This window comes from Adiantum capillus-veneris, chromosome 17 (assembly GCF_014529385.1).
Source record: "Adiantum capillus-veneris isolate H3 chromosome 17, ASM1452938v2, whole genome shotgun sequence".
Classification (NCBI taxonomy): Eukaryota; Viridiplantae; Streptophyta; class Polypodiopsida; order Polypodiales; family Pteridaceae; genus Adiantum; species Adiantum capillus-veneris.
The window spans coordinates 118,573,978-118,587,993 of NC_140947.1; the positions used below are offsets into that span (position 1 = coordinate 118,573,978).

A 14,016-nucleotide genomic window follows, 5' to 3' on the forward strand; every position below is an offset into this window, starting at 1 on the left:
TAAGATTTCTTCACCTCGTGCAAGTCTTGTGGTCTGCAGCCGATCATTTCCATAAATGTTGTGCTTTCCAGAGTCAACTACACAGAATATACAGTGATCAGCTTCAGAAGCAATCTAGACACAGATAAACCCAGGCAACCATATAAACCTATACCATACTATAAACCCCGGCACAAAGGCAAGTCTTCATGCAAACGAATAATCCTACTAGGCAGTCATAGAAAAACCCATTTCCTTTGCTTTGATTAATATGAAAAGAAAATATTATACCAATCTCTTGCTTCTGATGAAAGAACTCGATAGCAGTGCCACCCATTGGTGTCTCGGTGTTGGAGTCACCCACCAAGGCATGCAATAAATCCAAGGCTGATCGATTGATCCTTGCATCTGCGTGTATTGCACATACTGCAATAGTCGCTCGACTAAATTGGTAGTGTCCACATGCCCATGTGGAAATAAATGACCGTATTTTGGCCACATTCGTCGCCAGATGCATGTCTTTGCGGCCCAACCATTGCAGATATACCTTACAATATTAGGGTGGCCTTCACATTCTATCAACAACTGGGCATACCGAGCCTCGAAGTTGTCCTCTATACCACATTGCATTAGATTTTCCATTGATGCATATAGGGTTTCACACATCTCCTTAGGAGCCTGCAAAAAAAGTGGGCAAGCATATCAAGAAACATATACGAGATAATCTATAGTTCACCCATATTAGCCCAGGTCCACACAGATAAGCTTTCACACACAGAAAAACCAAGGCACTGACAGATAAACCCAGGCACCATCAAATAAATCCAGGCATTGACAGATAAACCTAGGCACAAACAAATAAATCCAAGCATAGATAGATAAACCCAGGCACTGACAAATAAACCTAGGCACTAACAGATAAACCCAAGCACTAAGAGATAAACCTCTAACACGCAGATAAACCCACATACACATATACAAAACCATATTACAAACCTGTGGAAGCAAGTGCTCCACCCATGCTTTCTTGGTATGGAACCAAGATAGCAAGACAATACATGCAACTTGTTGAGTTGTCCCATCTTTGTCCACCTCCCAACAAGATTGTTCAGCATGAACAACTTTATTGATGGCCAATAATGAATTCATACACTTGTCAATCACCAATGCTCGAGGGCGAATGTTGTTCATTCTGTGGAACACAAGCCTTAGTGTCACTTGCAAAGCAATGCTTTCTTGAGATGTTCCTACATCATGTGTGCACAACATAAACCACAAGGGTAAACCAATTCCATTTTGATTTGGCAATACGGCTGCATAGAGTGGCATCCCAAAAACATTTGTTTTGAATGTGGAGTCTATTGCCCAAGCATTGTTTGTTGAGAAACGCAAGCACATGCCGAGCATCCAATCATCCTGAATAATGAGTATGAATGGCCTTTCCATCTCATCGAAGGCATCCGGGTTGTAGGGTTGACAATAGAGAACTTTGTTTTGCTCTTTTAATTTTAGAGCCTCCTGGTACATTGAAGACCAGTCATCGCTTCCTAGCCTCCCTAAACAAAAGCAGTCAATTAAACTCAAGTCTTAAATGAATATGATAAATAAACCCAGGCACTACCCAAAATAAACCCATGCACCATGACAGATAAGCCCATACAAACCTATGATTATCCCAGCAAGGAGACATTCAGGGCTTTATTTACCTTCGGACCGGAGCTGATATGCCATCATTCGAATTTCCTTTGGTATCATGAAGAATCTATGTGACACTTGCTCTATCGGCAATGCCATATTGAAGTGAAATAGCTCCTTGGAGACACTCATCTTTGCGACATGGCAACATGTTCCAACGTCAAACAAATCTTCCATGCATCGTTTCCTCACAGTAGGATGCACCGGCAAGTGCTAAAGATCCTCACGTGATCCCGGCACATGACCTTTGTGCCCAACATGAACCCTTATCCTTACACTTTCCTTTATATCATAGACGCGTTGAATGACGATAGTAAACGGGCATCCACACTTCTTTGATGTACGCAGTCTTCGATGATCGTGGCCCTTTCTTCGTGCCTCCCCATTGCGATGACACACAAGTTGAATGAAGCCCCTCGACGATGATGATTGCCGCTCTACCAATCTAGCCTTGTGCTTGATGGCAATAGCATTGATCACATTTTGAATATCATCCATCAGCGCTGTATGTTCCTCAACACCACCTTCATCCTTGCCAAGACTCTTTTGTCTGTCTTGTAAACTCGGGCAATTTTCTGTGGAAGTGGTGTCATGGCTCTCCAATTCCCCCAACCCGGGCAACGATGCACAAACACACAAGTCCAAAAACTCCTTCACATAAGCAAGTGGGATTCCATGATGTTTAATACTTGTGCACCATGTACATGCAATGGATGCCATCGTTGCCCGCGAGCATAAATGGTCGTTTGAGTGGCATGCGGAAACAATGCTTTCCCAATCTTCTATACACGCAATCAACTTTCCATTCCCAATAACAAGACACGAAGATCCACCTTGGTCAACCATTACGTGGAGTGAATCCCTCATTCTTGCCCATTTTTTCAAGTCTAGCACACTTCTCTTGTCATGGGCTTTGAGAGCACTTATGGTAATCGTTTGGCCACTTTTGATAGAAGCTATCATAAGCCCGCATGTTTGTCTATCAAAAGCAAAGTAACTATTTGATGCAAAAGCAAATGCATCCAAACACCCACTTTGATGCTCTTCAAAGAACTCTTCCACCTCATCCATATCACTTGAGTTTCCATCCGAAGCGCCGACCGCTCCCCCCTCAGACTCGTTCCAAGCACCATCAAGCTCCCCGAAGCTCTCATTGCCTTGTAGCTGCAAGAGCAACCCATTCAGATCCCACCCTCAAGGCCCCCCAACCGCTGCCCCTCCACTGGCGGAGGCATGCATCTTCGTCAACACAAAACACCCGCCTACGCCCCCTGTTCAGAAGCTTGGGTTTACCCCTACACCTGCTCTGTTGCACGACCTTCCCCAATTCAAATATGAAACTGTCCGCCACCCCGCCACCCCACTTTGCATGAAGCAATCCCTTTCGGCGCCCTAACTGACAATCATTGTCAGCGCACGAAAAGCCGCTCCGGCCACCCACCTGTCCCTTTATCCACGTGGCACCTCGTCGCTAGAGGCCACGTCACCCGCCCGGCGCCACGTCGTCCCGCCATTCGTTGCCCGGGTTTACCTCCTACCCGAGCCTGGCCCCACCACACGGACGATCCAGATCGCCTCGCCGATCGTGCCCCAGTTCCGCGTCGTCGATCCCATGAACGAGCTTCTTAAATGTGCATGTGTATATAGTCCTGAGGGTGAGCAACTGCATGACAACCACCAACCGCTCTTGCAGTGATGGTCACAATACGCATGCTCATACATTTGTGTGTGGAGCTGTGGCAGTTATATATGACCAGGCCTTTGCTGCTTAGATATGTCTACGAGCTCATGCTATGTGTGGCGTCAGCTATGGACGTGCGACCTCTTTCACTCTTCCATTCTTGACCCTGCACTCTCAGTACTTTGCCTTACATGTTTTTCTTGAATCAATTTGCGCCAAGCTATTGGCTGGCCGACCCTGCCTTGCTCGCTAGTTGTCGTTGCGCATGCACATACATGTTCATATTGTCATGTGCGATAGCTATGATCACCACTCCTCTCTCTCTCATTTGAAATTCACATGCTGTCTTGCCTCAATTGCCTGTTCCTGTGTTGTTGTTTCATGCAAAGCACACTGACCAAATTCACGAGCATTTGACACATGTCTGGGAGGGGGACCGGAATCCCTCCCATTATTATATATAGTAACAATATAGTATAGATTCATGCAAATCACACTCATCAAACTCATCAACATTTGACACGTGTCCGGGAGGGGAGGGGCGGAATCCCTCCCCTTATTATATATAGTATATTATATTATAGATATAGATATATATCCTCCGTGTGCCTTTCCCCCTGCTTCATTCTTCTAGAGGGTATTAGATACCCTCTAGTAAAGTCCAAACTCAAAATTCAGATACCCTCTCATAAAGTCCAAACTAAAATTTGAACAGACTTATTTATGGAGCTACAATTCTACATTAATTTCTTCAAAATATTCCCGTGTATAGTCAGTGAGTTGCAAAGCAAAACGCCCCCCCCCCCCCCCCCCCCCCCCGGTTTTGCACACCCTCCCACAATGCCTCGGACCTGCCCTACCATCCCCTCTGTCTCTCTTTTGCAAGCTCGTCACGGACCACAGTGGGCATCCACGAGCATCCACCATTGGCCTCCCCTTGTTTCTTCCTCTACGCAGGCCTGCCCTTCCCCCTTATCTCTGTTGCAATCCCAGCAAGATTTATAGTGAGCGTCCATGAGCATCCACCATTGTGCAGGCTTGCTTCCACCATCGCCTCACACTTGCCCTACCCTCCATATGTCTTTCTCTAATTACAAGACGGTCACGAACGACGCATACCAAAAATGGCATCCGCCATTGGTGGCCTCCTAATTTGCATGCCTTTGCTTGCTCCATGAATTATCATGCCAATGCCTATTGTACCTTTTCACTGCACCTCCCTACAGAGAGATAATATATATGTCTCTCTACCTCGTCGGCTTGACACACAAGCATATCTCTCCCTATCCTCCCTCCTTCTATTCGTCCTTAGAGACATCCCAAAATCTTTGTAGATTCTCGTTAATAAAGCACATAAAACCAAAGTGAAGACTTCACGATGGCCTCAAGAAGGCAACATTTTCTGCTATAATAAATTGAGTGATTATTAGAACACATATGTCAATGGTCTGTGTTTGAAAAAAGTGTCTCAGCTTAACATCGTGCCGTTTTCAATTTCAAAAATATCAGTTGAGGAAAAGGGAAAATGAGAAATTCCGTCTTAAAATAGAGTACAAACTTGAAAAATAAATCTATTTTTAAAAAATTATCTCTCGAAAAATTCAAGAAAAGGAATTTTGTATGTTTGGAAAAATGATTTTTCTCGAACATTTTAATAAACAGAGATTAGAGAGAGAGAGAGAGAGAGAGGAGAGAGAGAGAGAGAAGAGAGATGCACATGCGCACACGCACACTTACACACGCACATTCATTTTCATTAATGAAAATGTTCAAAATTCAAATGAGTATAGCAAGGCTTGAAATGCCACCAATCAAAGATAATGTAATGGTGACCATTGGATGGTGAGAGGTGCAAAGAAGAATTGCACAATTTCTCTACCACTCCCCTATGGTCTTCTTGGTCAAAAAACTAGAGACACCTATTTTAATCCCTAGGAATGTGAGTAGATCCCTTTGATACTCACTTCATGTACTTTTCTCTTTGATACTTTTCACTCAAAAAAGTGAGTTGGGTTTTAAGATGGGTAGATGAGAGCTTGGCTCTATTTCCTGTGAGCTATCCCTTCAAGCTAGCTCCGTACGTTGTCGCTAGGTCCCTTTCTTTTATTAAAAGAACAAGGAGCTGATCCAAGAAGAGAGAGAATGGCTTTGTTGAGACAACTCATGAGGAGTTTGCAGTGAGGATAGACGACCATACCATTGATTTTGAAGACGAAGTTAGGGCCAATAGATAGGATGACCTGTATGTAGACGAAAATGGAGTACAATATCGTAAGATACAAAACTTTGATTCAAAGGATGAATGGGGATTAGAGGTCGATACTCTAATACCAAATAAGGTTGTAAAGGAGGGACCTCCAATGTTAAAATTAGAAGGGTATGAGTTAATAAATGCTAAACCATTAAAGTAAAATGGACAAATCACGAGACAAACAAGTGCTACTACAAGACTAAATATGATGGGAATGTTCAACACCTACCAATGAGGCCACAAGGACAACACATTTATCGCTGCCCACCAAAGGTGGCACCCATGCAGAGATCACCAATGAATATAGAGAAACTATAGTCAGTATTAGGTCAACAACCACCACTCCCTGGGGATAATGTTGTACATATCAAGTAAATGCTACTCAAGGGGCAGATGGATGAGCAAGCTCTAGTACCTGTTACCCCATACCCTAAAACAAGCTCCGTAACAATGGGGATAGAAGAAAAGTGGTATAGTCAACCTCCTCCAGTCCCTATAGAGCCGATGTTTCAAGCACCTTCTGAAACATCACCTGTTAACTTTACTGCAAATCAGGGGACGAGACCACCAATGGTCAAGCCAATGCCCAAACCAAAAACTAAAAATTGTCGTAACTGTGGGGCGGATGATCATTGGAAGAATGACTGTCCCAAACCGGATAAGAATGTACGACCTATAGAGGTTTCTTGTGGGACATGTGGATGAAAGGGAGGACATTTTCTTGAATATTGTCCTAAGAACCCAACCAACAAATGAATAACTACTATAAACATAATTCAAATTAGGCCAAGTAGTTCATCAGAAGGGGAACCAACAATTCCTATTGAAGTGATGACTAGAGCCCAACACAAGGAGAATAAGCAGAAAAACGCAAGTAGATCTAACAAATCCAGTAAATCCTCTAAAAATTCCAGGAAAGAAAGACGTAAGAGGTACAAACTTAAGAGACAAAAACAACAAAACGAGATTGAAGAGAAGATACAAAAGGAAATAGAAGAAAGAATTCAAAACCCTTCAGCCGATTTCAAAGAACCAAAATCAAAATTTCATGGATCAGTACTGGTCAACCAAATCTACGCACCGATCAATGTAGCTCTGGAGGCTTTCGAAGCTGGGTTGAAAGCGGGTTGAACCCTCAAAAATCAATGGAAAAATTATCCAGCACTAGATATGGAAGTAGCTACACTAGAAGCCTACAGAAACCTTGTGCAAATCACACAAACCATGATGGAAAAACAGAGTCCACAACAAGAGTTGTGAAAAAATTGAATGAAAATGAGACTGAAACCATGAAGGAAAGAGTTCAAGAAAAGGACAAGTTTGGAAACATGGCAAACAATAATGTACCATAACCTTAATGGGAAGTTCCTGATAGTGAGGAAGGATGGGACGAGGTGCCGATAGTTGAAGGAGATTGGCTAAAATACCTATGGAAAAGGGTTAGAGAAGAAAAAGATGGGAGTATAACCTTGAAATCAGCTCCAATTGAGGAAGTTCACTTTGATAGATTCCCCATGGAACTAGATAAACAATCATTTATATGGAGATTGGGGATCTGAGAAGTCAGCCTCTTCAAAAGCTAGAATTTTACGGACGCTACTATCCAACTGAGGAGAGAATAAGGACAAATCGATAGTCTACAAAACAATCAAACTAGAAAAGCCAAGACAAACCTTGGATGTGGCTAATCTACAATCCCATTATGTCAACACCAGTTCAGTGCACAATCACTTTGGAAGAACTACTTAGGTTAAAAACGTAGTTGTGGGGAGATATACAAACCACCATGGAAAAGATGGGGCTAAAAGAAGCATCTCAAATGGACTTGGAAGAATTGCAATACAAAGACATACATACTAAATTTGTCAGATCATTACACATAAACAAGGTAGGGGACTACTGCGAAGGGAATGAGGGAAACACTACCCTTCCAGTATAGTACAATGATATAACTACCATGGCTATTTTAGATAGTGGTGCAGGCATTGCCATAGTAACCAAAGCTATCTTGGAAGCTTGGGGAAAACCGACAGACAAACAAGAATGAAACTGCAATTGGCAGATGGACACACATAGAAACCAATGGGCTTACTTGAGAATGTGATAGTCACTTCCTACTGCGAAATTGACTATCAACACACTTTTTCCATTGTAGATTTTGAAAAGAAACTCAACTATGAAATCATCTTAGGAAGACCATTCATGAGACATATACAACTAGTTCAAGATTGGGGCAATGATTATTTCTACTTGAAATAAGTAGGGACAAATACCCGAGTAAACTTGAAAGGTCATTCTTACAGGATGTCTTGAGGACACCAAAACAAAAATTAGACTCTGAGACATTTGGAAAGACTAAACTACCTTCAAGGATACATAAAGACACCCCATTTTGGATGTGTGGGGCTTCTCAGTCAGGGAGTTTGCAAAGGAAAGACTATGATCTAGACAGAGAGGCAAATCATGCGGAATATATACATGAACCATTTCCTCAACATTTGTTCAAACCCTTTGAATGGACTCAGATCCTTGCCACAATGGATGTATGTGTTAATGAATCAGAACCTACACAATTTTGTGATAAAAAGGCTATGACATAGTCCCTATCCAAATGGTATTCATCGAGATGAAAGCAACAGGTCTTTTTGGATCACTACTATGATGCCACAGACGAGTTGGAAGAAGAAACATTTACAACTGAAGAATCGGACTCAAAAAAAGAGCATGTGAGAGCCAAACTTCTACTCCGAGGAGGGGAAGAAATATTACTTCAGTTTCCAAACCAACATCGGAGACGTCAACAGATAAACTACGGAAAGCAAGAAAAAAACTTGAAGAAAAAAATCACAAAATAGTTGTTGGATACCAAAAACCAATTCTTAATGAAAGTAAATGTTGTGGATTGCATAAAAGACAAGGTAACTGGAAGGTATTACGAATCAACACTTAAAGAGCAACAAACTCAAAAAGAAACCAAAGATTTACAAGCTTGAAACAACCAAGGGGAAAGAGCCTCCAATGACAAAAATAGAGCGTAAGGCTAAATACAAAGAGCTGAAAAGGACCTTGAAAGAGAATTGAACAATGAAAATGTAATCAAATAGTGATTAACATGGAGAAATCAATGTTCCATCTCACTGTAAAAAATACACTTTGCAAGATTGCAAGATTGTTGTTGAGAAATCATTATGACAATCAACATAATTGAGAATATCCTATGAAATGACCTAGTAGAGCTTGGAGAAGAGCTAAGGCCTACATACATAGCTATGGAGCTGTTGCAAGAAGAAGAAGAGATTCTCATAAGGACTTTGAAGGAATATAGAGATATTTTTGCATGTTCATAAAGCGATCTTAACACTAGGTTGGTAATGGGACACTTTTATGTCCTGTTAAGTGAGCATTTTCCTTGAATTATGTCAAGAGTTTCAAAATGGATTTTGAGGTTCTATCTGTCTAGAAAGTTGTCTCATGAGCTGAAAAAAACTCGACATTTTTTTGGAATATCAATTCCATCTTTAACCTTGTCCTTGCACAACATTTCACAACCTAAACTGTGTGAAAAAACGGGTCCTGTTTTTGGCTTTTTTCAACTTTTTGCAACTATGCCACTCTAGAATTCATGTTTGTGAGGTCTATAATGCTGGAGAACTATCTTTAGTAGTCCTCAACATGTCCTGATGCTTCTAGGGAGAAATAAATGTTAAAGTGTAAGTTATGACCAAATTACAAAAATTGTCAAATCCTGTTTTTTAGCCAATTTTAGCTCTTCTATGATTTTTTTGGTGGCTTTCATGATATCCAAATGCAGTTTTGATTTTCAATGTCACATATTGTAACATAAAACTAATATTCCTTGAGTTTTGGGGCACCTTATACCCTATTTTGCATAGTAGACAACGATGGTTGATTTTTTCAATTATAGAAGAAAACGAAACATTCTAATGAAGTATAGCTTTTTCAATATTGTTAGTTTCTTGTGACAACTACATGAATTTTGTAGGTAGTAACCATTTCTAGTCATAAGGATCAAATTTGGATAGATATTGAATAGTTTCTATGGGATTCTACAACTCATAATGTTGAACCCAGTTTTTTCATGTTTGCTGTATTTAGCACTTCATCTTTGTCCCCAAGATTCCCCTTGGTAAGAGATGTATTATTATTTTGACATGCTCCATGGCTCCTTATGAACCTAAAGGACAATAGGGAACTAAGAAAACATGCATATATTATTTGTATTGAGCGTGGCTATAGAAACTTTGATGATAGGTTTGCAGAATGGTAAAAATTCAACTTTTTTGTACCTATTTCTTTTGGCAAAACAAAAAATAGTGAGTGAGAAGCAATCATATGTTCTGATCACCAACCCATTGAAGTTAACTTGGGAATTTATCTCAAGTCCTACAAAAATCCCAAATCTTATTTTTATGCAACAAAACGTAAGAAATGATTGTTTTGATGAAAATGTACTGCTCCATCAACTTTGGAGGCTTGGTGTGACCAAAAGATGAGAAATTTTACAAGTTTCTTATTTTTTGCATGTGTAGTAGGCCTTGAACTATAACCTCATGAAAGGATTTTACAAAACGAGTGGATCTACTATGGTTTTGGAGGTTTTTTTCAAAACCCTGAAAGGACACTTTTATGTCCTGTTAGGTTACCAACCTAGTGTTAAACGTGTGGATCCTACAATATGGCAGCATACCATCCCTACAAGAGATGATGCCAAGCCATGTTGACAAAAATCATATACGTATAATGAGACCTTTGCCACAAAAATCAAAGACGAGATAGAAAAACTCAAGGAAGAAGAATTTATCTATGAGGGAAAACACAAAGATTGGGTATCACCAATTGTTGTGGTGCCTTAAAAGAATGGAAAATTCAAAGTGTGTGTAGATCTCAAAAAAGTGAACTCTACCACCATGCGAGATAGCTATCCTCTTCCCATCATTGATCACGTGCTAGAACGGGTAGCTAGCAAGGAAGCTTATAGATTTTTAGACGGCTTATCTGGGTACAACCAACCGACAATAGATCGCAAGGACCAAGATAAAACAACCTTTTCTACAAAATGAGGAGTTTTCGCCTATAGCGTCATGCCCTTCGGCTTGACCAATGCATCGGCAACATTCTAAAGGCTGACGAGCCATGCCTTCAAGGTATATCTGCAAAATTTATTAGAAGTATACATGGATTACTTTTGTGTGCACTCCACCAAGCAAGAATGTCATTTTGAGCATTTACGATGTGCTTTGGGAAACGTCGCTTATATAGGATTTGCCTAAACCCTAAAAAATACATTTTTATGGTTAGACAAGGAACAGTTCTTGGACATATTGTGTGTAAAAATGGCATAGCCACAGGCATGGAAAAAGTAGCAGTCATTGCTGAGATGGCTAGACCAACAACAGTGAGAGAGGATCAGGCATTTATGGGACATTGTGCTTACTACAGAGACTTATCTACATGTATGTTGTGATTGCTAAGCCCATTATAGCCTTATCACTCATTTTGAATGAACCAACGAATGTGAAGAGTCATTTCAAAAGCTTAAGCAAGATTTGACCCCAACATCGGTGTTGAAAGCTCCCGAGTAGGACAAAGTATTTCATGTACACGTTAATGCTTCAAGATTTTCTATAAGTTGTATCTTAGGTCATCCAGGAGAGGGGACCATGGATTTTCCTATCTTCTGTGCTAGCCAACAATTAAACCTGGAAGGAAAGAATTATACAACCATGGAAAGAGAAGGCTTTGGTAGAGTATATTTGGTCAAGAAATTTGGACACTACTTGCTAGCCAACAAGTTTGTCTTTTCTGTAGACCATCAAGCCTTACTTTATTTGGTAAACGAACCCTGCAATACTGGAAGAATACTAAGATGGTCCATCATCCTACTTGAATTTGACTTCACAGCAATGGTTAAAAAAGGCACCACACACCAAAGAGTGGATTATCCGTCGAGACTCGCAACAGGGGAAGCATCTAAGGGGTAGGCAATGATTTTCTAGATGCATATCTGTTCTCTATGGTAATGGTTCCAAGATGGTCCAAAGACCTTGTGACCCTAATAACCATCACCCAATTAGATTCTCAAATATAGATTCCCATTACACCATGAATGATTGAGCAATCCACATTGTATCAGTTGCTGGCTGGAAGGTTGTATCGGAAAAACAAAGATGGAATCCTGCTCTTGTGCATCAATCTTGAGGAACAAGAAGCCTACTTGAATCAAGCACATACCATAATAGCAGGACTACACTTTGCACAAGACCAAATCTAGTTACAACAATGAAGAAGGACATTCATCAATATGTGAATGAGTGCTCTCAGTGTAAAGTAAAAGCCGTCGTACCCCATGCCACGTTATTCCACATTGCAGCCACACCATAGTGGAGTGGTTACTTGGTAGAATATCTAACCAACAAAATCTTTCCAGAAAATATAAAAGACCAAGGAGGGCAATAGAAACGGAAGCCCCCAACTACATATTGATACGAAACCAGCTCTATCTACAAGGGAAAGACCAACATCTTAGATTGTGCACAAACGAGGAGGAATATCTTCCTATTTTAGAACAAGCACATGCAGGTCTAATAAGAGGTCACTTCTCTCATGAAACCATGACCAAAGCTATATTGATGTCATGCATCTGGTAACCAACTTTATTTGCGGATGCAAAAGAGTTTGTTCGACAATGTGATGCATGTCGAAGAGCAAAAATGATGAGAAGGGTCGATATATGCCATTGCAACCTATGATGGGAGCACGAGTCTTTGATAAGTGGGGTATAGACTTTGTAAGTCCAATCCAACCACCAGCTTACAAAACTCAGGCACAATATATTATTGTGGCCACGGATCACTTAAGCAAGTGGACTGAGGCACAAGCCACCAAGAAGAACAATGCTAGAACCACTTCTGCATTCTTATATGAATGTTTATTCACTAGGTATGAACTTCCTATTGAGCTTGTAAGTATTGCAGATCGCATTTCTTTAATGAGGTGATAAAGTATCTATTATATGAGTTCATGGTAATCCATAACAAATCTACTCCCTATCATCCTTAAGGGAATGGTCAAGCCAAACATACGAACAAAATTCTAAGCTTTGAACTAACTAAAATTGTTAGTTCAGGCAGAACAGATTGGGAAATGCATCTTCATTCTACCTTATGGGCTCATTACGTTTCATTAAAATATCTTTGAAGAAGACTCAATTTAATTTGGTCTACGGCCTGGATGAAATCTTGCCAATGGAATTCTTATTACCCACTCTCAGAGTTGCTACTGAGTTAGAATGGAAGGGACACAAATCATGGGAACGCCTTAAAGGTTTGGAACGATTAGATGAGAAAAAATTAGCGGTTGTTGCTCACATCTATACACAAAAACAAAAACAAAAATAGTTCTTTGACTCACAATTGTTGACCAAAGTTTTCAAACCAGGGGACTTAGTCTTAGTATCTTCATTGAAACAACATGTACCTAAATTCAAGAGAAAAGGACGTGGTCCTTTTTTCATTGAAGATGTTTCACCAAGCGGTGAAGTCAAGTTAGCTACACTAGATGAAGAAATTATGGAAAATTGGATTAGTGGATGTCGGCTCTGTAAATACAATCTTCCCTTGACTAATGAGCTTTTGCAGAGAATGCATGCAGCCAAGGAAGGAAAGCTTAAATGACAATTGGTGATAGACGAGGCTTGCATTTGGATTCTAAAACAGAAAGCTGCAAGGAAACTTGTTCTACAAGTTGTACCACTCAACACTCTCCGAGTTTAGCCCATAGCTGAGGATGAGGTAGAGTTTGATGACGAGTGGATGGATGGTCTTGATATGCAGATCAACGTGATTTTGAAAGAGGGATACAAAGTGAAATCTTTAGTGGACACGAGAGCTTGATTCAATGCTTACAATTACTCAAATTATATCAAGGCAAATACTCAACCACTTGAGTAATGTTGAGCAATTCCCAAAGGCTGTAACAAACAAATCCCTCCAGTACTAGGAAAAATTAACTTGAATATAGTATTTCATGGTTTTTCTTGCCCGCATACCTTCATGTGTATTGCCGATGAACACATGAATGAAGACCTAATACTAGGGGTTTTCCATGAATGAGAACCTACAAAGCAGTACAAGATTGGGATGCCCGAATGCTAGAAATCACACTTACAGGCAGAAAACTAAGAATATCATTCACATACGGTAAGGAACAGTTGAAAGGATCTCTCGATAATTTCCCATTTAGGAAGCAAAAGTCATCAGCCACAAATACAACCACTACTCCATTAAAGATTGCTTCTAGCCAGCCTATGAAAGGAGTCAAGCAAATTTGGGTAGCCAAGAGACAGTTCAAGAACCAATCTCAACAAGTGTGGGTGCCAAAAAGACTGATA

At 40.5% G+C, this 14,016-nt stretch overlaps 1 pseudogene; it reads right to left on the reverse strand.

Moving 5' to 3' along the window:
* Window positions 1-1,897: 1,897 nt before the first annotated feature.
* LOC147437962 (uncharacterized) lies at window positions 1,898-2,913 on the reverse strand (annotated as a pseudogene).
* Between the last annotated feature and the right edge of the window lie 11,103 nt (window positions 2,914-14,016).